The 23858-nt window shown below is 40.6% G+C and overlaps 1 protein-coding gene and 1 long non-coding RNA gene across 3 annotated transcripts in view; one reads left to right on the forward strand and one right to left on the reverse strand.

Moving 5' to 3' along the window:
- The window catches only part of LOC143998244 (uncharacterized), a 39569-nt gene extending 16136 nt beyond the window's left edge, over positions 1 to 23433 (reverse strand). Inside the window, exon 1 of the long non-coding RNA XR_013277803.1 lies at positions 23334 to 23433. This is a non-coding gene — a long non-coding RNA (uncharacterized LOC143998244). The remainder of the gene's footprint in view (positions 1 to 23333) is intronic.
- Positions 1 to 23858, forward strand: part of TPK1 (thiamin pyrophosphokinase 1) — an 805392-nt gene that overhangs the window by 101592 nt on the left and 679942 nt on the right. The gene's annotated exons all lie outside the window — the stretch shown is intronic.

Raw genomic sequence — 23858 nt, forward strand, 5'->3', positions numbered from 1 at the left:
TATAAAAGAAATAAAAATTCCAGTATTTATTTGATAGTTTGTAGACGCTATAACGTTTGCGCAAACCAATCAATATACACTTATTGGGATTTTTTTTTTACCAAAAATATGTAGCAGAATAAATACTGGTCTAAATTTATAAAGAAACTTGATGTTTTAGATTTTTTTTTATTGGATATGTTTTATAACAGAAAGTAATACATTTTTTTATTTTTTTAATGGTCAGTCTTTTTGTTTATAGTGCAAAAAAAAAAAAAAAAAAAGCAGTAGTGATCAAATACCACCAAAAGAAAGCTCCATTTGTGGGGGAAAAAAATTACACATTTTATTTGGGTACAACGTCGCCTGAGCATGCAATTGTTAAAGTAACTTAGTGCCATATCGCAAAAAATGGCCTGATCATGAAGAGAGGGTAAATCTTCCAGAGGTTTAGGTGGTTAATCCCAATTATATCATCTAGGGGTGTCTGAAGTTTGTCAGCATCTACCATAGTTGAGAACAGCTTAGTCCGCACAGTGCTGTATATTGATGTATTTGAAGTGACTGGGTAGCACTCCTCCTAATTGAGAAATGTTGCCATCACAGAGTAATGCACACTGTTTTTTTAATTTGCATCACTTCATATTAAGCAGTGCCAGCTCATACACAGCAGTTGTTTTTCCCAATCACTTCTTCATATGTAGAACTGTTTTATCATAACAAGTTATTTAACTATTAAAGAGACGCTCCAGCCAAAAAAGAAAACCTGTTTTCAACCAGCTGTAAAACTACTGCCTAAAGACAGATTTGCTCAGTTGTTAGTGCTTTAATGTTCTATATCTCCATTGCTACATTTAACAAAGCTTTTTAGAGGGCCACTGGGCAGGAACACAGCCTTTTCCCAGTCATTCTGTAGATCCCGTTTTTGTATTGCTTCCTGTATAATTCTGTATTGGTTGACCAGCAACAAGAATAGTTTATTACTGAATAATCAGCAGTGTGCATAATTAGACTTCAGGTAGATTTTCATGGATAGATTTGAGACTCACTGGGGTTGATTTACTAAATGCCATTCACTTTACAAGGGAAGTTGCCCTTTGCATGGGAACTTTCCCTTAGTTTATTGAATGAGGTGAAGCTCTGCTGACTTCCATCATCCACTCACATGCAAGCAAAAGTTCTGTTTTTTTTTTTCCCCTTGCACATGACTGAATATTTTTTGCAACCTTCGCTAAGCTATGAGGAATATTTCTTTGTGACTTCCCTTGAAAAGTAAACTGCCTATTTGTATTTGTATTTTGTATTTAGTAAACCAATCCCTGACTTGTAAATTTGCAAGATCTAGATTATATATGCCCAGAAAAACAGCAACCTGAGGATTTTACATAGGGGAATGTCATCAAGTGTTAAACAGAAAAGCCCTGGGAAACTTGGTTGAGGGTTGGGTGTGTGTATGTATATATGTGGGTATACATATATGTGTATGTTTTTCCTAGGCTAAACAATTAAAGATAAATGCAGTCTTAACCATAGTATTGACATAAAGTCATGCAAAATGCCTGTAAGTACCTTTGATACCCTTTAGGCTGGGTTCACACCGCTGCGGGTGAGAGACCCGGATGTGATTCGCACCGCACTGCAGTGCAAATCACATCCGATCTCTGTGCGATGCGAGTTCAGCCATACAGATAGTAGTGACATTTTTACAGTAATCAATGCATTTTTAATTGCACTGATCGCTGTATTAATGCCAGTGGTTCCAAAAATGTGTCAAAATTGTCCGATGTGTCCACCATAATGTCAGTCACAATAAAAATCACAGATCGTGCCATTACTAGTAAAAAAAAAATAATAATAATAAAAATGCTATAATTCTATCCTCTATTTTGTAGACGCTACAACTTTTGCGCAAACCAATCAATATACGCTTATTACGATTTGACCAAAAATATGTAGAAGAATACGTATCGGTTTCAACTGAGGAAAAAAAAAATAGTTTTATATATTTTTGGGGGATATTTATTATAGCAAAAAATAAAAAAGAATGCGTTTTTTTTTCAAAATTGGCGCTCTTTTTTTGTTTATAGCGCCAAAAATAAAAACCGCAGAGGCAATCAAATACCACCAAAAAAAAGCTCTATTTGTAGGAAAAACAGATGTCAATTTTTTTTTGGGTACAATGTCGCACGACAGCGCAATTGTCAGTTAAAGTGACGCAGTGCCGAGTCACAAAAAGTGCTCTGGTCAGGAAGAGGGTAAATTCTTCTGGGGCTGAAGTGGCTATGGAGTGATTTAGCTTTACCATGGCACTTCTGCCTCCACTGTACACCCCAGCACTCTTCTGTACCCCCTAACACACACAATGTACCCCTCCTGCACACCTCTGCTACTGCAGTACCCCTGCACAACTCTGCCAGTGCCATCATTGAACCCCCTTACACATCAATGTATCTTTTAAGACACATTTGCTATCACTGTACCTTCCCTTGCACACCTTTACCACCAATGTACTTTCCCACACATCTCAAGAACCCACTAACCCACACCTGCCACCAATGCACCCCCTTACACCCATTTACCTTCCAGCCCACCTCTGCCAATACTGTCTCCCCAGCACACCTCTATTCCCTGCAAACAACCTCTGAATCCCACAGCACACCCCTGAAATGAATGTCCACCAACATACCTCAACACGCCTCCGTACACATCTCTGTATTCCTTCACATACCTCTGTACCTCACAGCCTACTTCTGTACCCCCCTCCCCCTAGTAAACCTCTGCCACTAATGCCCCCTCAGAACACCTCTATACCCCACAGCACACCGTTGTACCCCAACACACCTCAACAGAACAGCACCGATGCTCCCCTTCCAACCTGATGGAGCTTGGAGAGGTCCTGCAAAGAAGAATGGGAGAAACTGCCCAAAAATAGGTGTGCCAAGCTTGTAGCATCTTACACAAAAAGACTTGAGGCTGTAATTGGAGCCAAAGGTGTGTCAACAAAGTATTGAGCAAAGGCTGTGAATCTTTATGTTCACGTGATTTATTTTTTGCGTATTTATTTTTAATAAATTTGCAAAGATTTCAAACCAACTTCTTTTAGGTTGTCATTATGAGGTATTGCTTGTAGAATTTTGAGGAGAATAATTAATTTAATCCATTTTGGAATAAGGCTGTAACATAAGAAATGTGGAAAAAGTAAAGCGCTGTAAATACTCTCCGGATGCACTGTATAAACCCTCCCTTAAGGCGGGTACACAATAACAATCTTTTTTCATGCAACCCTGCGGCTTGCAAAAAAAGACTGACAGCTCTGGTCAGAGACGCTGTACTAACCATGCAAGGTTAGTTCAACGATCTCCCCCACTGAGCTGTTGTGTTCTGACAGGAAGATGGCCCCCCCACCACAACACTCCAACCAGTGCTCTCTGCCATTGGCTGAGAGCACTGATTTGGAGTCGGTAGGCTGCTGGCTTTCCAATAGGCTGGCTTCTGTCAGACAGACTGACATACACATTGGCCGAATGCCAGCCAGTTTTTTTTTTTTTTAACCTGACGTCTCCTGACATTCAGCCCGTGTGTAAGGGGATTTACTCTATCCAAAATAATAAAAAAAAGTTGTGCCTATATTCTACTTTACACTATAAAGGGAGACCATACAGCAACAATTCAAAACAAGAGGCTTAGGATGACCCTGCTGCTGAGAGCTTACAATCTAATCAGGAGGGGAAAGTGGAACAAATAGTGATAACTGTGAGGAAAGAGCTGATGGGAGAAAAAAAGATTCAGTTGTTAGTTGAAGGCAGGTTAGGCTTCCCTGAAGAGGTGAGTTTTCAGGGATCGCCTAAAAGTGGACAGCCATACAGATTGGGGAAGCATCAGAATGCGGAAGAAAGGGGATTTAAGTGACTTTGAACATGGCATGGTTGTTGGTGCCAGACGGACTGGTCTGAGTATTTCAAATACTGCTAATTTGGGATTTTCATGTAGAATCATCTCTATGGTTTGCAGAGAATGATCCAAAGAAGAGAAAATATCCAGTGAGTGGTAGTTGTGTGAACAAAAATGCCTTGTTGATGTCGGAGGTCAGAGGAGAATGGGCATACTGGTTCGAGATGATAGAAAGGCAACAGCAACTCAAATAACCACGCAACCAAGATATGCAGAATGCCATCTCTGAACACACAACACATCAAACCTTGAAGAAGATGGGTTACAGCAGCAGAAGACCACACCTTGTGCCATTCCTGTCAGATAAGAGCAGATAACTGAGGCTATAATTTGCACAGGCTCACCAAAATTGGACAATAGGAGATTGAAAAAATGTTGTCTGGTCTAATGAGTCTTGATTTCCGCTACAATGTTGAGGTGGTAGGGTCAGAATTTAGAGTAAACTTGACAGCATGGATCCATCCTGCCTTGTATCCACAGTTCAAGCAGGTGTTGGTGTAATTGTGGAAGGGATATTTTCCTGGCACATTTTGGGCCCCTTAGTACCAATGGAGCAACGTTTAAATGCCATGGCCTACCTGAGTATTGTTGCCGACCATGTCCATCCCTTTATTGACTACTGTGTAGCCATCCTCTGATGGCTACTTCCAGCAGGAAAATGCACAATGGCACAAAGCTCATATCATCTCCAACTGGTTTCTTGAGTTTCATTGTATTCCAATAATCTCCACAGTCACCAGAACTCAATCCAATAGCGCACCTTTGGGATGTGTGGAATGGGAGATTTGCATCATGGATGTGCAGCCGACAAATCTGCAGCAACTGCGTGGTGCTATCATATCAATATGGACCAAAATCTCTGAGAAACATTTCCAACACCTTGCTCAATCTATGCCACAAAAAATTAAGGCAGTTCTGAAGGCAAAAGGGAGTCCAACCCGGTACTAGCAAGGTGTACTTAATAAAGTGGCCGGTGGCTAGATGCTCCATATCTGGTGGGAGTGTACTGCAATCCAACAGTTATGCATACCCTAATGACACAAGTTACTACATTCCCACTAGACTTTAGCCCAGCGCAATACCTCCTACATCACTCGACTCTACCTAAGAAACACTATTACAAATCGCTTGCCATGCATATGGTCAATGCTGCTAGGCTCTGCATTCCTGTGCATTGGAGGACTACAGATACATCATCCATTAGGGAATGGCTAGTCAGGATCTCTAAGATCGAGGAGATGGAGGAATTGATTCATATTTCCCAAGAACATTTACAAAGCTTCACAACCACCTGGGCATACTGGACCCACTGAGAACTATATCTTCTTTCGTGCCCCTTGATGTAGTAGTCTGAAAAAACTATTGGGAGATCCCATAAACATGTCCTGAATGGGGGTCGGGTCAGAGAGCTGTCCCTATCCCTCCCCTCTCTCCCTTTTCCTCCACCCCTCTCATTCTCTACCTTTCTTCATCTTCCTTTCTCTCCCCTCTTACCCATCCCTCCCTCCTTATTCTTGCACATGACTAGATCCCAAAAAACACTAGCAGGTTTTCTCATGAACCATAATGCGAGATGGAGGCTAACCCCACCTAGAATTCCATTTTCCATTGTCCGGACCTGTCGACAATGGTCTCAGTAGTACTGTCCCAATCACCCAAGTGGGTTGGCTTTAAAAAGCAACAAATACTGATATGATTTCTTATTGCTAATATGTTAATGCAAAACCAATCAAATGAATGTAATAAAGTCTACCGAATAATCTCAACAATAATCCATGCCAGGCTTTACGGGCTAATTATGTTAAGTATCATCTCACTATATTGTTTAGTCAGGTAACCTACTGCAGAATGATATGTTGACTGTACTGTATTGTAAACTCATCTTACATTTTTTCAATAAAAAATTTTTGTGGAAAAAAAAATAAATAAAGTGGCCGTTGAGTGAATATCACATGGAGTTCCTTTGAACTACAACAGTGCCAAAGACCCAACACCAAACCAAAACTACTGTGTAATAAAACATAATAAAAATGTGCATATGCAGTATATCACTTTTTTCAAGGCCAAATCGGCTACGTATACCTGTATTTTCTTTATAAAAATAGTTTCTATTCAAATATGTCATTGGTTCTATTGATATGTAAACCAAGGTTATAATTATATGGTTTGTTGCACATAGGAGTAAAACAATGCTGCGTTTTTTACTGTTTTGAAATGAGATGCATAGTTGTTTATGGAACAATGCACACAACTGAGTAAAGATCAGTAATACAGCGATGAGTATAGAGCCGTAAAACAAAAAATTGAAAATTTTACATTTGGGTGCAACAATTAACTTGCATATGCGTGTTTACCCTTCCTTTACCCCTTTCATTACCAGGTCATTTTTTGCTATTCAGCACTGCACAGCTTTAACTGGCAATTGCACGGTCATGCAACACTGTACACAAAAACAATTTATATAATTTGTTTCACACAAATAGAGATTTCCTTTGATGGTATTTAACCACTTAAGGACCGCCTCATGCCGATATACGTCAGCAGAATGGCATGGCTGGGCACAAGCACGTACAGGTACGTTGCCCTTTAAGTGTCCAGCCGTGGTTTGCGCACCGCTGGTGGCGCACTCGCGACCCGGTCCTGAGCTCCGTGACAGTGGCTGTGGGAGCCGATTGCCGCCTGTGTCCCACGATCGGGGCACAGAGTTGAAGAACAGGGAGAGGTAAGTGTAAACAAACCTCTCCCCGTGCTTCTTAGTGAGCCTGTCCTAGGGAAAGACGATCAGTGACGTCACATGCCAAGCCATGCCCCCTACAGTAAAAAAAAAACACACACACTTAACCACTACACTGCCCCCTAGTGGTTAACCCCTTCACTCCCAGTAATCAGTGCATTTTTAATCGCACTGATCGCTGTATTAATGCCAGTGCTCCCAAAAATGTGTCAAAATTGTCCGACGTGTCCGCCCATAATGTCACAGTCACAATAAAAATCACTGATCGCCGCCATTACTAGTAAAAAAAAAAATTATTAATAAAAATGCCATAAAACTATCCCCTATTTTGTAGACGCTATAACTTTTGCGCAAACCAATCAAACGCTTATTGCGATTTTTTTTTTTTAGCCAAAAATATGTAGAAGTATACGTATCGGCCTAAACTGAGGGAAAAAAAAATGTTTTTTTATATATTTTTGGGGATATTTATTATAGCAAAAAGTAAAAAATATTGAATTTTTTTCAAAAATTGTCACTATTTTTGTTTATAGCACAAAAAATAAAAACCGCAGGGGTGATCAAATACCACCAAAAGAAAACTCTATTTGTGGGAAAAAAAAGGATGCCAATTTTGTTAGGGAGCCACGTCGCATGACTGCGCAATTGTCAGTTAAAGCGACGCAGTGCCGTATCGCAAAAAGGGGCTTGGTCCTTTAGCTGCAAAATGGTCTGGGGCTTAAGTGGTTAATCATCACTGGGTTTTTTTTTTCCGATATATGTACCAAAAAACCCTGAAAATTTAAAAAAAAAGACGAAATTTTTTACTTTCTTCTAAGAAACTTTCCAATAAAAAATATGAAAAAACTAAGTTCTTCATAAATTCAGGCCAAAATGTATTTTGCTGCTGGTCTTTGGTAAAAAAAACATCCCAATAATTGAATATTGATCGAAAGTTATATTCTCTACAAACGATGGGATATATACTGAAGTTTTTATTCGTTTATTTTTTTATGTACTAGTAATCGTGGCGATCAGCGACTTTTAGTGGGACTGCGATAGTGCATCGGGGAACTGTCTAACCGACACTGACATCACCAGCAAAACTAATACAGTGATCAGTGCTAATAATATACACTGTCACTGTTCTAATGAAACTGGCTGGGAAGAGATTAACTGTGTCTACAATGTTTACTGTGTTCACTTGCTCATCCATGTCTTTATGGACCTTGCTATTGGGCACTGCTCCAAATCATTTGGTGGAGGGTGGATTATGGTGTGGGGTTGTTTTTCAGGGGTTGGGCTTTCCCCTTAGTTCCAGTGAAGGGAACTCTTAAGGCATCAGCATACCAAAACATTTTGGGCAATTAAATGCACCCACAAATGCACCTTTGTGGGAACAATTTGGTAATGGCCCCTTCCTATTCCAACATGACTGCACACCAGTGCACAAAGCAAGGTCCATAAAGACATGGATGAGCAAGTTTGAGGTGGAGGAACTGGCCTCAACCCGATAAAACACCTTTGGGATGAATTAGAGCGGACTGTGAGCCAGGCCTTCTCATCCACATCAGTGCCTGACCTCACAAATGCTCTTCTGGAAGAATTGTCAAACCTTCCCATATACACACTCCTAAACCTTGTGGACAGCCTTCCCAGAAGAGTTGAAGCTCTTATAGCTGCAAAGGGTGGGCCAACGCAATATTGAACCCTACAGACTAAGACTGGGATGCCATTAAAGTTTATTTACGTGTAAAGGCAGGCGTCTCAATACTTTTTATAATATAGTGTATTTCTAAAAGAAATAAACAATAGATGTTTCTACCCAGTAATTTAATTAAAATAAAATGTCTTGTGGGTACTGCTGTAATGCCAACAATTGTACAACGATTCTATGGTTTTTGCACCTAACTTCTACAGGAACAATTTAAATGCAATAACATTCACTGTCAAGTAAATCCAAGTCACTTATTTGCATTTTTATGTTTTTTACTCCGCTTCTAAGTGTTTGAATCTCAAGGTTGAGGTTGATTGATCACCACATAGGGCTGTGCGCTTTCTGCAGAGTTCTGAAAATTTGATGTGTCCACTAAGATCGTAATGGCTTCTAACTGCAGAAAATATGCAATTGTAAAAATATCTTTAGGTTAATTTGAAGAAACTATGTTTCTAAATGACATGGATCTGCCTGAACCAGGGGAACTGCATATATTAAACATTATTATTGTGCCGTAGATTTCAGATATGAAAGCCAAAATTGGATAGACATTTAGCTGTCCTTGTTCTATGAAACGGTTGTCTTTTTTTTTTTTTTAAGCTTTTCATAATTTTTCCTTTTAAATCATGCTATTCTTGAAATATACATCAATGCAAAAACATATTTCAAATTCAAAGTGCTTGTCTTATCTATTCAGCGGCTTCAAAAAGGAAGAGTTTAGCTATTTTCATTTCTGAAATTACATGACCTACAATAGCATCATATGAGGTAATATATTTGACCAGTAATGGCTACTCACTAAAAATGCTAAATAACGGAAAAGTAAAAAAAATAAAAACAGTTTTTTTAACCACTTAAGGACCAGGCCTCTTTTTGAGATTTGTTGTTTACAAGTTAAAAACAGTTTTTGTTTGCTAGAAAATTACTCAGAACCCCCAAACATTATACATTTTTCTTTTCTAATACCCTAAAGAATAAAATGGTAGTCGTTGCAAAACTTTGTCACACCGTATTTGTGCAGCAGTCTTACAAGCACACTTTTTTGGGGGAAAAAATACACTTATTGAATTAAAACATAAGACAACAGTAAAGTTAGCCCAATTTTTTTTTTTTTTTTTTACTGTGAAAGATAATGTTACGCCAAGTAAATTGATGCCCAACATGTCACTCTTCAAAATTGCACCCGCTATTGGAATGGCAACAAACTGTTACCCTTAAAAATCTCCATAGGTGACATCTAGAGATCTAGGGCTAGAATTATTGCTCTTGCTCTACCGATCACTTGATACCTCACGTGTGGTTTGAACACCGTTTTCATATGCGGGCGCTATTCGCATATGTGTTTGCTTCTGCATGCGAGCTCGGCAAAACAGGCGCGTTTAAAAATAAAAATGTTTTCTTATTTATTTAAGCTTTTTATTTTTTTATTTTTACACTGTTCTTTTTAAAAAAAAAAAAAGTCACTTTTATTCCTATTACAAGGAATATAAACATCCCTTATAATAGTCAAAAAGACCTCAAATCTCATATCTACGCTAAAATGTAATAAAAAAGTCATAAAAAAAGGCCCTTTAAGAGCTATACATGGAGGTGACATTTTGACATCGCTTCTGCCCTGCAGTGGTATGGATACAGGTGGGGGCCATCTTCCCCTCACTCGTATCCATACCCAGCATGGAACAATATCCAATCACCTCCGGTTGACGACTCCGGTAAGCCACTGGCTTCTGTCGAATGGCTATGCTGGAAAAAACAGCATGCGACTGCTATCTGATTTGCACTCGCATCCAAGGACTGATCAGTGTGTTCAGGCAGTGTCAGAACACAAAAACACATTGCAGCCCAAGCGTGATGCACTTTTGTGTTCCAAAACGTGTGGCGGAGAATATGTTTTCTGTGCAGGATGTCACGCGTTTGGAAAAGCCCAGTTGTGAATACAGCCTAATTGTTAATGACACCCCAATCGCAACAAGCCTGCCATTATGGTATCGCAAGCACAATGTGTATCTGCAGCGCCTCTCCACAGTGTGAGGCAAAGCGTGCATTTCTGTGAGGGTTTCAAGGTGCTTGGAAGCTCGCAATGTGAATACATGGAAATGCACGCATTGATGCATGTTTGCAGCACGTTTCCAAAATGCTTTATTAAGCACACATTTTCTGTGTAGGCTGCCACATGTTCAGAAATGCACAGATGTGAATGCAGCCTTAATGACACCCCAACTGTGGTAAACAGACGCTCGTTTTGCTGCACAGCAAAACCTGCAATGCTCCACAACCAAAAAGGTTCTTGAGTTACTTAAGGGCATTTGATTGCATAGGGCAACACATTCAGATGAATAAGCTGCCCCATACACGAGGCAAGTTTACGTGTGAAAATGTGCAAAAAAAATGCGAGCGGAAATGTACGCTCAGGTGTGAATGGAATGTGCTTGGGAGGATAGTTTTTAAGCAACAAACATGACCTGGGAAGAGAGGTGCAGGCTATCATAAAAAAAAAAAAAAAAAAAAACACTGATCTCATCAAAGTCAATTATAAATCACTTCTTGTCTAATGCGACTTTTGTAGTTAACATAGAAGTCTATGGGGCTGAATCCGCACCGGTGTTGCACTAAAGTAGTGCAGGAACCTGTTCCGCAGTTGCACTGTGCTGAGTCACATTAATTAGAACGGGCATCATTGAAAGCAAATTGTATCGGAAGTTGCACTAATGTGAACCAGGGCTCAACGGTCTGCTAAAAATGTTATCCAAGCACTTGCAGTTTTCAGCTTTCTATGCTGCTTCCTTGAACTTCAGGTCTTCCCAGGTAAGAGTTAAAGCGGTAGTAAACCGCTGAAAAGAAGAAAACCCCAACAAAAACCTGCAAGACAATAGCATAATATGCGAGAATGCATTGCATACTAGCACATTATGAAATACTTGGCTTAGAACAAAGCTCCCACAGCTCGTCACCACTGAGGAAGCTGACATGTTCCCTCTGAGTTCTTCCCGCTTCGCAGGCTCCAGCGCTGTGAGTGGGCATGTATGTGGGAGCCCTCCATCTGGGGAAGTTCAGGCATGATCCACTGGACCTTCAGAGCGCATGCGCCACTGACGTCAGTGGCTGCATGCAGAGTGAATATTTCCTAAACCATCAATTTAATTTTACCTACAGGTAAGCTTTATTATAGGTTTACCTATAATAAAAATGACCAAGCGAGGTATAAAACCTCTTTAAAAATGGTCTGTCATTGTGGAGAAGGTAGAAGTTTGGAATTTCTTGTCATCCCAGCCAACATTGCTGTTTGTTTCTATTGATTCACACCATGTAGGGAGACTCAACTCTAGTCCTGCATGCAAGGATAGCTCCATATAACATTGCACAAGAAAGGAGCCACCCTGAGGCAAGAACCCTGGGGCAGCAATAATGTCACCTGCTTAGTGGGAACATAGGAAAGGAATAAAAAATAAAGAAGTTGCTAGTGTCCTTAGGTGATGGGCATCTTCTCTCTACTTAGAGAAGTTTAACTTTTTTTTAAAGCTGCTGCATAACCACTGTGGTTCCCTTTGTGCAGCTTTCCAGATCAGTTGACCCCTCAATGGGGCCTTGGGGAACTGCACCCAGACACCACCTGGGAGAAGACATGGGGCCAACCTGTAACATTTCTTTTCCTACTGGATCCTGAGGATCCCACACAGTGCACACTCACACTCAGTGCTCCACCACTCACCCATTGGCCAGCAGCGGCTATTAGGTCCAGTGTGGGCAGTGACATCCAAGTTGCAGTTCAACACACAGTGCCCCCCTGCTGCCCATAAACACACTGCATCCTAATAACTGTCCCTCCCTTGTCTCCGCCCTGAGTGCAGGGGCAGAGAGGATTTTGTGGGAGCTTCCAGAAGAGGTGCTGTTCCGCTTGTAAAAATAGCAACCCGATGTCTGTGTTTCCAAGTATCAGTAGATAGTGTGCACAGGGCCAGTGTCGCAAGTTCTGCCACGCTACAGCTATTCGCTTAAAGAGAAAATAAACTTCCATCTTTGAATTTTACCTATAGGTAAGCCCATATTGTAAATCTCTCCTAAACGTGCACCGTTTGAGATATTTACTGTACATGCAGCCAGTGACATCACTGAAACATGCACTCTGAATGAGGACCCGAGACAGCGGCTGGAGATGCTGGACCTGTCCCAATCGCTGGAACGATCGGGTTCAGGTAAGTAAAGGGGGAATCTTGGGGGCAGCTGCAGCACAAATGGTTTATCAACTTAATGCATAGAATGCATTAAGGTGAAAAACCCTGATGGTTTACAACCCCTTTAACTAAGGCCCCTTTCACACATGCAGACTGTTCATTATATCAATTCAGCCTAGTTTTTTCAAAGAAAAAAAGCAAATGAAGCTTACATCAGTTTTTCATCAGCTGCTCATTGTCCATTTACATCCATTTTTCATCTGTTCTGTTTTGGAACAAAAATAGGGCTTTGATCCATTTCAAAAACCAGATGTTGGTGGCTGTAAACTGATGTAAATGGATAATCATCCATTTTTCCATAGAGATGCATTGATGTCCGTTTTTTAATCCTTCAATGGATGGGTGAAAGACGGAAAACCGGTCTGCATTTGCGAAAGTTGTCAGGCACACTAATGCCGCATACACACGACCGGTTTTTCCATCAGAATAAACTCTGACCGTCTTTTCTACAGAGTTCCACTGAAACAGACTTGCCTACACACGATCACACCAAAGTGCATTCGTTTAGAACGCGATGACGTACGAGGGGACTAGACAAAGGAAGTTCAATAGCCAGTAGCCAATAGCTGCCCTTGCGTGTCATTTTTGGTCCGTCGGAATAGCATTCAGACGGTTTTCCCAATAGGAATTGATTCCATCGACAAGATTTAAAACATGTTCTATTTCTAGGTCTGTCAGAATAAAAAAAAAAAAAAAAAAAAGTCAGATGAAGCCCACAAACGATCGGAATATCCGATGAACTGATTCCGTATGATCTTTTCTGCCGGAAAGAGACATCTCTCCTTGGAAATCATAAAGGATTTACAGCTATGCTAAAATGATTGAAGATCCAGACCTCTGGGACCCCCACGCCATTTTTTTGGCATAGGGGGTTCCCCTTAATATCCATACCAGACTTAAGGGCCTGGTATGCCCCTCCAGGGGAAGCCATGCCCGCTCTATTAGAGAGGCGACATTGTCGCTTCTCTCTCGCGCTTGCTGCAGTAGGAAAATGTGACATTTTCCTTTTGCAGCCAGTGCAAGATGTACAGTACCCTGTCGCCGAGAATCACGCTGGAAATACAATCTCGCGGTCAGGTACTGTATGATAGTTTTAAACTGTTTAGGTAACATGTCTTTGATGAAACCAGTGTCTTCTTGTGTCAGAATATAATGTGACAATTCAACACACAGCTGCATGCTTTCATTATCCCCCTACAATTTTTTCATGATTGAAACTCTTCAGGTGAAATATAAAGCATCCAGCAGATAATAAGTGTTGTGGCTTCGCTTTCCTCCATTGAATTTTATTGTCTTGTTTTGTTTCCCAATGCATGCATTTACTGTGTCTATTTGCACAACTGGTATCCAGTAGAGGATTAGCCTAAAGTACTATCGGTTTAATTAAAAATAGTTCTGTTCATGCTTAAGAGATTTTGCGATAAATGAGAAAATGTCAAGTACTTCCTGTTTTTATTTCATAGTCTCCAAGCTATTAATTTTCAAATGGTGTTTGTTTATCTTGTGGTGCTTTTGAATCCATTTATTGCCAACTGGGTCACGTGCAAACTTTAAACAGAAACAGTGTTTTTATTTTCTTGGAAAATGTTGCACATGTTCTATATTCTTTAACATTATTGTAAATAAACAATTAATACCCAGCCCGGATTATAGAATTATGGCAAAATCTAGGCAATATACTTTAATGTACGGTATATCTAGTTGAAACCTGTATGTTAATAAATATACTATGAAAATACTAATTGCCTGGCTGTCATATTGATCCATTTTTTAAATTTATTTTGTGAATCACTGACCTGGAACAATTACTCTGTTTAATTTAGTTTATTGGTGTTTGGAAAATTACTTTGTTATAAATAGTTTTCTTTCAAATAAATATATATATATATATATATATATATATATATATATATATAATATTTCAAGTGGTTGTAAAGGTAGAGGTTTCTTTATAATACATTATTGGACACAGAGTTGGGCTATTATTCATTACTTTCTGGGTTATACGCCATCTCTAGGTGAATGGACATTGGTAGACCAAAGGTCTTAGACAGGAAGTCTGCCCCTATATAACCCCTCCTATACAGGAAGTTTTTTTTTTACCAGTGTCTGCAAGGTGGATGGGCATGTTTGTTTGAGCTCTCTAGAGCTCCAGGTCTTGAATCGCATGAACGGTTCTTACAATGAATCAAGGGATTTGCCAATCGGATTCATTTTAAGAAAAGCTTGTATGCTTAAATAGAGGACACCCGAGCCTTGCAAAGAAGCATGAATTCTGCAAGGTTTTGCCTGAAACGCGGCCTTCAGGTGCTGGACCCTGCATAGTGGAATCCTGGAAAATACAGAGCTAAGGCATTCCTGCAGGGTACTGTACAGATCCAAGGGAGTGGACCCTCGAACATGAAAAGGGTAGTCCTTGAAGGTCCCCCCAGTGACGGAACCCGCTGTGAAGGGTGAAGATTGGGCTCTTAGTTTCTAAGGCTGCCTTATGCCTGGGCAAGTAAGTGGAACCCCCTTGTATACTTATTGTGGGGTGCCCCAGGGATTGTAACAATCTATCAAACTAGCTAGAGGCAGTACACCTGAGTGGCGGTGGCCGCACTGGGAGTTTTGGGCTAGCTGCTGTTTTTTGTGTAGGAGTACCTTGTCTTGTTGTCTTGGCTCCATAAGGATGAGTCTGCGTACAGGGGTCTGCCACTGTGCACGAAGGTTTGCAGCTGTGGTGGCAGCCATGGCACATGCGGCTTTCCCACGTAGAACTATGTGTGCATACACGGCTGCGCATGTGCTGTAGCTCTATGGATGGTGCATGAAGATTCGTTTCATGCACATACAAAGCTGCACACATTCGTCGTGACCACCCAAGTGCGTGTGCATGCTTGCGCAGAGCATCCCGCTGCCCTTCTGCCTTTCGGGCTTACAAAGGCCCTAGCACCAGCACTAGGCCTTTTAAGGGCTAAGGGCCCAGGGAATCTTGGTGCTCGGTTACTTGGACGACCTCCTGCTCAGAGACCACTCAGGTCCTAGAACTACAGGCCCACATATATATATATATATATATATATATATATATATATATATATATATATATATTGGGCCAGATATATAGACGACATCCTCCTCCTATGGGAAGGCACACCTCAATCCCTTAAGGACTTTTTCATCTGTGTTAACGACAACAATCGTGACATCTAATTGTCGTATGGATTTAGTTCTTCCAAAATAAATTTCATATATCTGGAGATAGAAATAGCTTCAGGAAAATTCAAATTTCAGACCCACTTAAGAATACTGATCTTAATAGTTTTATTTCTATATATATATATATATATATATATGGTTGCCATCATCGATCATGGCTTGAATCCGTTCCTCTCAGCCAATTCCTCAGACTGTGTAGGAATTGTACAGATGTTGGCACTTATTTTGTTCAGGCTTCTATTCTTAAACAAAGGTTCATTGAAAAGGGCTATAATGAAATATCATTAAACTCGGAATTACACAGGGTGTCGTTGTTGGATAGGAACTCTCTCCTTACCTTACTGTACCAAAACCTCCACGTGAATCTGATGATGCCTACAAGTGTTCTATGCGCACAACCTTTTCTGTTCAACACAAAGATATAAAGAATATTATTAATCACCATTGGGGTATTCTTAAAAATGACCATGTTCTGGATACCATTCTTCCAGAACGTCCTAAGGTTATCTTCAGTGGTGCACCTTCACTTCAGGGAAAAATGTCCCCTAATGTTATTGATCCTCCCACATGCCGGTCATTTTTTCACAATATGGTTTGTTACTTTCCTTGTAAAAGATGTGAGGTTTGTAAACACAATTCATGTGGAAGACGTAAGAGTTTAGAATTTAGGTCTTATGTCACTAACTAGACTTATTCCATCAAAATATTCTGTATTGTGACAGTACACACATTGTGTATGTGATCACCTGCCCTTGCGGAAAACAGTATGTGGGACATACTATTCGTTCCTTTTCCGTAAGGGTAGGTGAACATATTGCCAGGATTAAGGCTGGCGATATTAAACACAATTTGCCTAGGCACTATCGAAAACATCACAACCGAGACCCCAGTGGTTCCCAATTTGTCATTATTGACAAATATACCTCCCCCCATGGAGAGGGGGTTCTATGACCAGCCGTGTCTCACATCTTGAAACTTACTGGATAATACCAGCTACAAGACTTATTCCCCTCTTGGTTTAAATATAGAGTGGGATATTAATGCTTTTCTTAATCAAGGCTAACACACGTTTTTTTGGGTTGGCATACCTAGGTGCAATCAATATTTTTCCCATTTCTTTATTTTCCTATTCTTTTATTTTTCTCATTTTTTTATTCAGTTGATTTTATCACCCCTATTTTATCAAATTTTTGTAAAATAATTAATTTTTTTTTAGGTTTTGCTCACATTTACAGTATTTTTATACAATTTAATAAATATGATTGTACTGTTTATAAATTAATATGGGCCACCATTCTGCACATCAGCTCTGAGATATATTATTTCCATTTAACTTTTTATATTTCTTAATAGAAGTAATTTCTATAGAATATTTGTTTGTTTCCTATTTTTGCTTTCACTCCACTTGGCTGCTTATGCGGTTATGTGTTAGTGACAGCTCTTATATTACTATCTTTGTGGTATATTCAGATCGATTTTCTTTGATATTGGGCCACTTCCTGTTTCATCATTTCAGAATGAGGCTTGCAACACACATGTCAGAGCCATTTTCTAACCGGAAATGACCTGTTAACCACCTGGCTCCACTTCCTGTGTTTCAGAATGAGGTTTGAAACACACGCAGTGGCGCCATCTTGCCCAAAACAGGAAGTGACCTCAGAAGTGTCAGCAATTGGTGTCAGAGCTGATGTTCATTATGGGGGGGGGCTCATATATCTATATAAACGTGGTAATTACCATGGAACAGCACCCCAGATGATGCCTATTTAGGCAAAACGCGTTGGATTGTTACACTGATTCCCTGGTTACTGTCTACTTTGAAGCGCTTGTTTTTACTCTGGAAAATGTAAGTGCAACTCTTATCCTTACAACAATAAATATTCCTTACTGAATTATGCTATGTGCCCTGTTTCCTCCTCTCTTTTCTCTTTATGGTTGGGCTTATTTGCCCATTTGTTTTACCTGCTTTAGCCATCATTTTGGAGTGTTTGCCTGAAGACCGTATCCACATAGTGAGCCTGAATTCCCTGGTCATCCTGTAAAGCCTGTTTGACCCATCAGCTGTACACCTGTATGAGTCTATCCTTTCTGGTAAGCAACTGGTGCTTTTGGTGGCGGATATTCTATGTTACCTCTGTCACATTTTGGATGTTCACTCTGGCTTTCTGTGACTGTTACCCATTTATGTTTTGAACTTCCCCCTTTTGGAATACATTTGGGACTTGTCTGTGTCCCCTTTTTTTGTTTACACCTTGGACATTGATTTCTCACGGAACACGTCACTATTTATATTGCATTTTTTCATATGTCAATTATTTTTTTATATAATTTTTTGCTTGCCAGCATTGCAGCTGTGGTATTTGTATACCCCCAGCTGTTGCCTTTGAAGCTAAAGAGGTTAGCAGTTGAGGAGCAGTAAATCCGCAGCTCAACCGTAAGTTTTTAAGCCCCTTAACCTAACTTGTGAACAAGCCCTAATATTGCAGCTAAGTACAGTGTCTCTGATCATCGCCAAACCAGTGTAGCTAGAATTCCTAGTGTTACTGATTGCCACCACACTAGACTAGTGCAGCTAGAATGAGTTTCCTGATTACAGTCGCAGTGTCCCCAGACCAGTGTAAGCCAGCAATAGTGCCCCTGATTGTCACCACACCAGTCCCAGCATCTTTGGGTCAGCATAAACCAACAACAATATTTCTGATTGTCACTACACACGTCCAGCCAGCACCAGACCAGTGCATCCAGTAACCATTTTCTTGATCACCACCAAACTAGTGCAGGTAGCAGAAGTGTTCCTGATCACCACTTCAAGAGGGCAGTGTTGTCTCTGTTTTCTGACCTTGTCTGCCTGCCACCTGTACTGACCCTGTCTGCCTACCGCCTGTACTGACCCTAGCCTGTTCATTGACCACATTTCTGCCCGCTGCCTGAACTGACCCATCTGCAAGTCCGACTATGTTCCTGCGAGCCACCAGTCCCAGCCATCCCCTGAACACAACTGCACCCCTGGAACCATAGGAATTGTTTTGTTCTTCAGCCTCCTGTACTTCCTGGCCTGTAAGCATGGGATTCCTGAGGGCAGCCATGTACCAGTAGGTTAGGCTTGCTTGGCTTATAGAAACAGGGACTGCTATCGGTAACGCTACACTGAGCTATATTCCTTGACCATTGTATTAAGGCGACCATTATAGTATATTGGGTTTGATACAATTTGATGATTTGTGTGATATACAAGATACAATGTCTGGTACATAATCAGTCCAAACAGTGAAAAAGTCTCTCACATGTTAAATCCCCATAGTAGCATAATGTGTTTTGGGTTGTAATTCTAAGTTTGCCTATGGTGTGTATGAAAAATATTTTATTACGTTGACAACCTTGTGTTAAAAAAAAAGAAAAAAAAAAGCATTTTAATTTTCTTTCAACAAATGATGTCTTCAAAATACCCACCATGCTCCTTAAAAAATGTTAGAGTATTTAATCACCAAAATGTGGTCCAGGGCCTCCAAAAATGTCATAGTCAGAAAAGACTAATAATGTATGATTAGGCTGTAAAAAAGTTTTACACATTTCTCCCCATATTCAGAAGGCCTAGCAGAATATGTTTTGGGGTGTGATTCTAAGTATGCCTATGCTATGTGTTAGAAATATCTTTGTGTAGAAAAAAAAAAATTTAATTTTCAAAAACTTGTGGAAAAAAATTAGGTCTTCAAAAGACTCACCATGCCTCTTAGAAAATACCTTGGGGTGTTTGCTTTCCAAAATGGGGTAATTTTTGTGCTCTGTGGCCCCCAAAAATGTGCTAGGTAGTCAGGAAATTAGATGCATAATATATGCCCCTAGAAAGCGCAAAAGTACTCTTTGCATTTTGGGCCTCTTTATGTAGCTAGGCTGGGAAAAAGTCTCACATGTGGTATCACCATACTTGGGAGGAGTAGCAGAATGTGTTTTGTGGTGTAATTCTAAATATGCCTATGCCATGTGTTAGTCTCCAAAAGACTCACTATGCCTCTTAGAAAATACCTTGGGGTGTTTGCTTTCCATGTGGTCATTTTGTGGGTGGTTCTCCTGTCCTGACACTTCAGGGACTCAAGAAATGTGATAGGTAGTCAGGAAAAGGCGCTCCTTAGATTTCAGACCCCTCTATGTATCTAGGCTGTGTAAAAGTCTCACACATGTGAGCAAAATGTATATTGCTGTGTAATTGTAGATATGCCTCTACTATGTGTCAGAAATAACTTGTTAAAATGACAAATTTGTGAAGAAAATAAAAAACATTTAAAAGTGATACTAACTCCACAACAGTAATGCCCTGTACACACGGTCGGACTTTCAGACGGAATATGTGCAATCGGATCTTAGTGTTGTGGGCTCCATCGGACTTTTTCCGTCTAAATTTCCGTCACACAAAGTTTGAGAGCAGGATCTAAAATTTTCCGACAACAAAATCCCATCGTGTGTAGACAATTCCGACGGACAAAGTGCTACACATGCTCAGAATAAATTACGAGATGAAAGCTATTGGCTACTGCCCTCTTTATAGTCTCGTCGTACGTGTTCTACATCACCACGTTCTGAACGATCAGATTTTTGGACAACTTTGTGCGACTGTGTGTATGCAAGACAAGTTTGGGCCAAAATCCGTCATAAAAAATCTGACGGATTTTGTCGTTGGAATGTCCGACCGTGTGTACAGGGCATAAGGTTAGTCTGTATATTAGTCTGTTGTGTAAAAAAAAAAAGGCTGTTTGATCCCATCTTCTCTGATCTTCCCCTTCTTCCAGAGTCCCCAAACTATCTCCAGATGCTATGGGACAAGCTGTACATGCTCAGTTTGGTGTGTATTGCCAGAGAGTTTATTTTTTTCTTGGCAGAGTACATGTGCTCAGCATAGGGCCAATCGTCACTGTTCAGACAAAGGGTCAGCTGTCCTGCATCCTCATAGGAAAATCATGGGAGAATGAAAACTCCTCCTACAGGCTTTAACCTGACACTGATAGAAGTCACATGACTGCTCTAACTGCTGGTGAGAAAAAGTATTTAGCAATTTATATTTACTAAATAATTTCATGTCCATGTTCTGTGTACTGTGGGAGACTGGATATAGTGAATGCAGGTTCCTAGGTTTAGTAACACACAAAAAAATAAAAAAATTACAGCTTAACCACTTCAGCTCCGGAAAGGTTTTACTCTCTTCCAGGCCAGTCAATTTTTAGCGATACTGCACTGCATTGCTCTGACAATTGCATGGTTGTGTGACCCTATACCCAAATAAAATTGATGTCTTTTTTTTCCCCACAAATAGAGCTTTCTTTTGATGGTATTTGATCACCTCTGCGTTTTTTTTTTTTTGTATTTTTTTTGCGCTATAAACAGAAAAAATGAAAATTTTGAAAAAAACTAATTTTTTACTTTCTGCTATAAAACACATCCATTAAAAACATGTAAAAAATCTAATTTCTTCCTCAGTTTAGGCCAGTATGTATTCTGCTATATGTTTTTGGTAAAAGAAAATCCCAATAAGAGTATATTGATTGGTTTGTGCAAAAGTTATAGCGTCTACAAACTATGGGATAGATTTATAGACCTTTTTATTTTTTTTTATTGTTTTTACTAGTAAAGGCAGCGATCAGCAATTTTTAGCGGGACTGCGTCATTGTTGCGGACAAATCTGGCTCTAAGTGACACTTTTTGGGCACCAGTGACACCAATACAGTGATCACTGCTAAAAAAAAATTGCACTGTAACTGTATAAATGCCACTGTCAGGAAAGGGGTTAACATCAGGGGCGATCAAGGGGTTAGGTGTGCACCTAGCAAATGCTTTCTAACTGCGGGGGGGGGGGGCGGGGGGATGCTGTGACTGGAGGAAAACTGGGATCCACAAGATCTCCATTTTCCTTTCTCACAGTACAGAGGTCTGCCTTGTCCTGCCTCTCCTGTGAACGGTTGGCGGGTCCCGGCAGCCATCACAGCTGCCGGATAAGCTGATTGTCTTCCACTGTGTCCATTTGCGGTGGGAGTGGGGCTCTGACGGTCCAGAGCTGAGGAGAGGACCCGCGTACGTACAGGTACGTGATTTTGCGCTCAACCCATCCTGCCGCAGTATATGTACGTGGGGCAGTCCTTGATCAGTTAAAATAACTCCCCATTAACAAAGAGATGACCCCTGCCCCCACATATAACTGACCTTCACAGCAAGAAGCACATGGAAAGGCAAACGCATGAAAGACAAAACCAGAAAACATTCCCAGTTCACTTCACCAACCAGTCTGCTGACCAAACTAATTAACCTGTCCAACAGTCTGCGTTAAAAACAGGGGTTTAGTTAGCACACATTTGCAAACGCTTCTGTAAGCTGCAAGGCTACTTCACGGCACCCTGTGTATTACTTGCAGTCCTAACACTACTGAATTTATGAGCGTCCTCACATTGGGAGCACATGCATTCTAATGGATAGATGAGGGACAGAGGGGCCTGGAGGTAGCCCAGTCCCCCTTAAAGGCACAGGGGGTGCACTGGACACCCAGCACATAGCACAATGGCAGCAAAGGTGCCCAGTGTGCCCCCGACCAAATTACACCAGTAACAAAGTGATGGCCCCTGCTCAGTGTGTTATAACTGCAAGCAATACACAGGGTGCTGTGAAGAGGCCTTGCAGCTTACAAGGAATCTTCATTTTTGTTGGGGGGGTTGTTAACAACACTTTAATGTATGACCTCTGTCTGTAGTCTAAGAACCAACATTTCCTGTGAAGGAACTACGCATCCCATAATCCCTGGCTCTCTCAAGCTAGTGCTTTTTAGGTGACAGCTATTAACAAAGCTTACCATGCTGGAAGAAATGTTTTTTTTTCCATTCATTATCACTCAAATATTTGTGATGTAACATAAGAAATTCTAGGTATGCACTGAATGCTATGTGAGCTGGTACAAGAAGTTGCTTGTTCCCCTGGAGAATAGGGACAAGTAGGTGGATTAATGCATGGACATTGGGGAGTCCATCAGTCACTACACTGCATACTGCAGCCACAACATGTATGTCCATCATTACAAGGTAAGGCAAAAACATGACACAGGGAATAGAACTACACTAACACCTAGATAAAACAACAAAAACATTTGAAAGTGTACAATGTCTTTAACCATTTCAAGACTAGATGTTTTCACCCCCTTCCCGCCTAGGCCATTTTTCAGCTTTCAGCTTATGCTGTGTAATATTTCCCCCTTTAAACTGTAAAAGAAAAAAAAAAAAAACCCTGAACATTGCACTTCCTATATCCCTGCTCTAAATAGATCACGATAACCAGGGTAACTCCACCCTGATCACCGTGGTCTAAGTGCGTTCCTCCGTCAAACGCTGTCCTCTCTGCTCTCCTCTCTCCCCCTTACCCCCTCCTTCCTGCCTGTCATCTGCCTCTGTGTCTGTCTCTGAGCCGTCTCCCCTCCCCCCTGCCGCTATTGCTTGTAAAATAAAATCATTATATTTTCACGGCATAGCACATTATGTCATTAGTTTTACAAAACAAGCAGTGTAAATACCTAATTTGAGATTTCTTCAGGCTGGACACATGACTAGCGGCCACTTTACAGCTCCGAGACAGGGCTTCTGTGTAGGAGGCGAGCGGTCATGTGATCCCCCCGTCTGAGGTCAGAGGGAGGTCACGGATTTACTCTACTATTGCATAGGCTGTGTGCATGCAGAGCAACAAATTACATCATGAAACTGCATTATCAGTGCACATCTTATGAATGTCAAAAACAGTTGGTGAAGGTTTATAATGCCCTTAAAACATTAATAAAATCACAGCTACCTGCCAAACTGAATTTAACACTTTTTGGTTTGGTACATGTTCCCCTGGGCTGTACCCAGCCCCATAGGTCATTTTATTTTTTTATTTTTTTGGACAATCTGCTGCTTATTAGCCTAGACAATGGCTATTAATAATTATTTGACATTTTAATGGCTCCCATTGACTTCAGTGGGATTCAGATTTGGCACTCGAACTTTGGTAATGTACGCGGAACCTGCCTCAAACTGAACCCAAGTACATTCAGCTGCTCCCT

This window comes from Lithobates pipiens, unplaced genomic scaffold, assembly GCF_037356315.1.
Source record: "Lithobates pipiens isolate NorthernLeopardFrog02 unplaced genomic scaffold, aLitPip1_a1.2 Scaffold_19, whole genome shotgun sequence".
Lineage (NCBI taxonomy): Eukaryota > Metazoa > Chordata > Amphibia > Anura > Ranidae > Lithobates > Lithobates pipiens.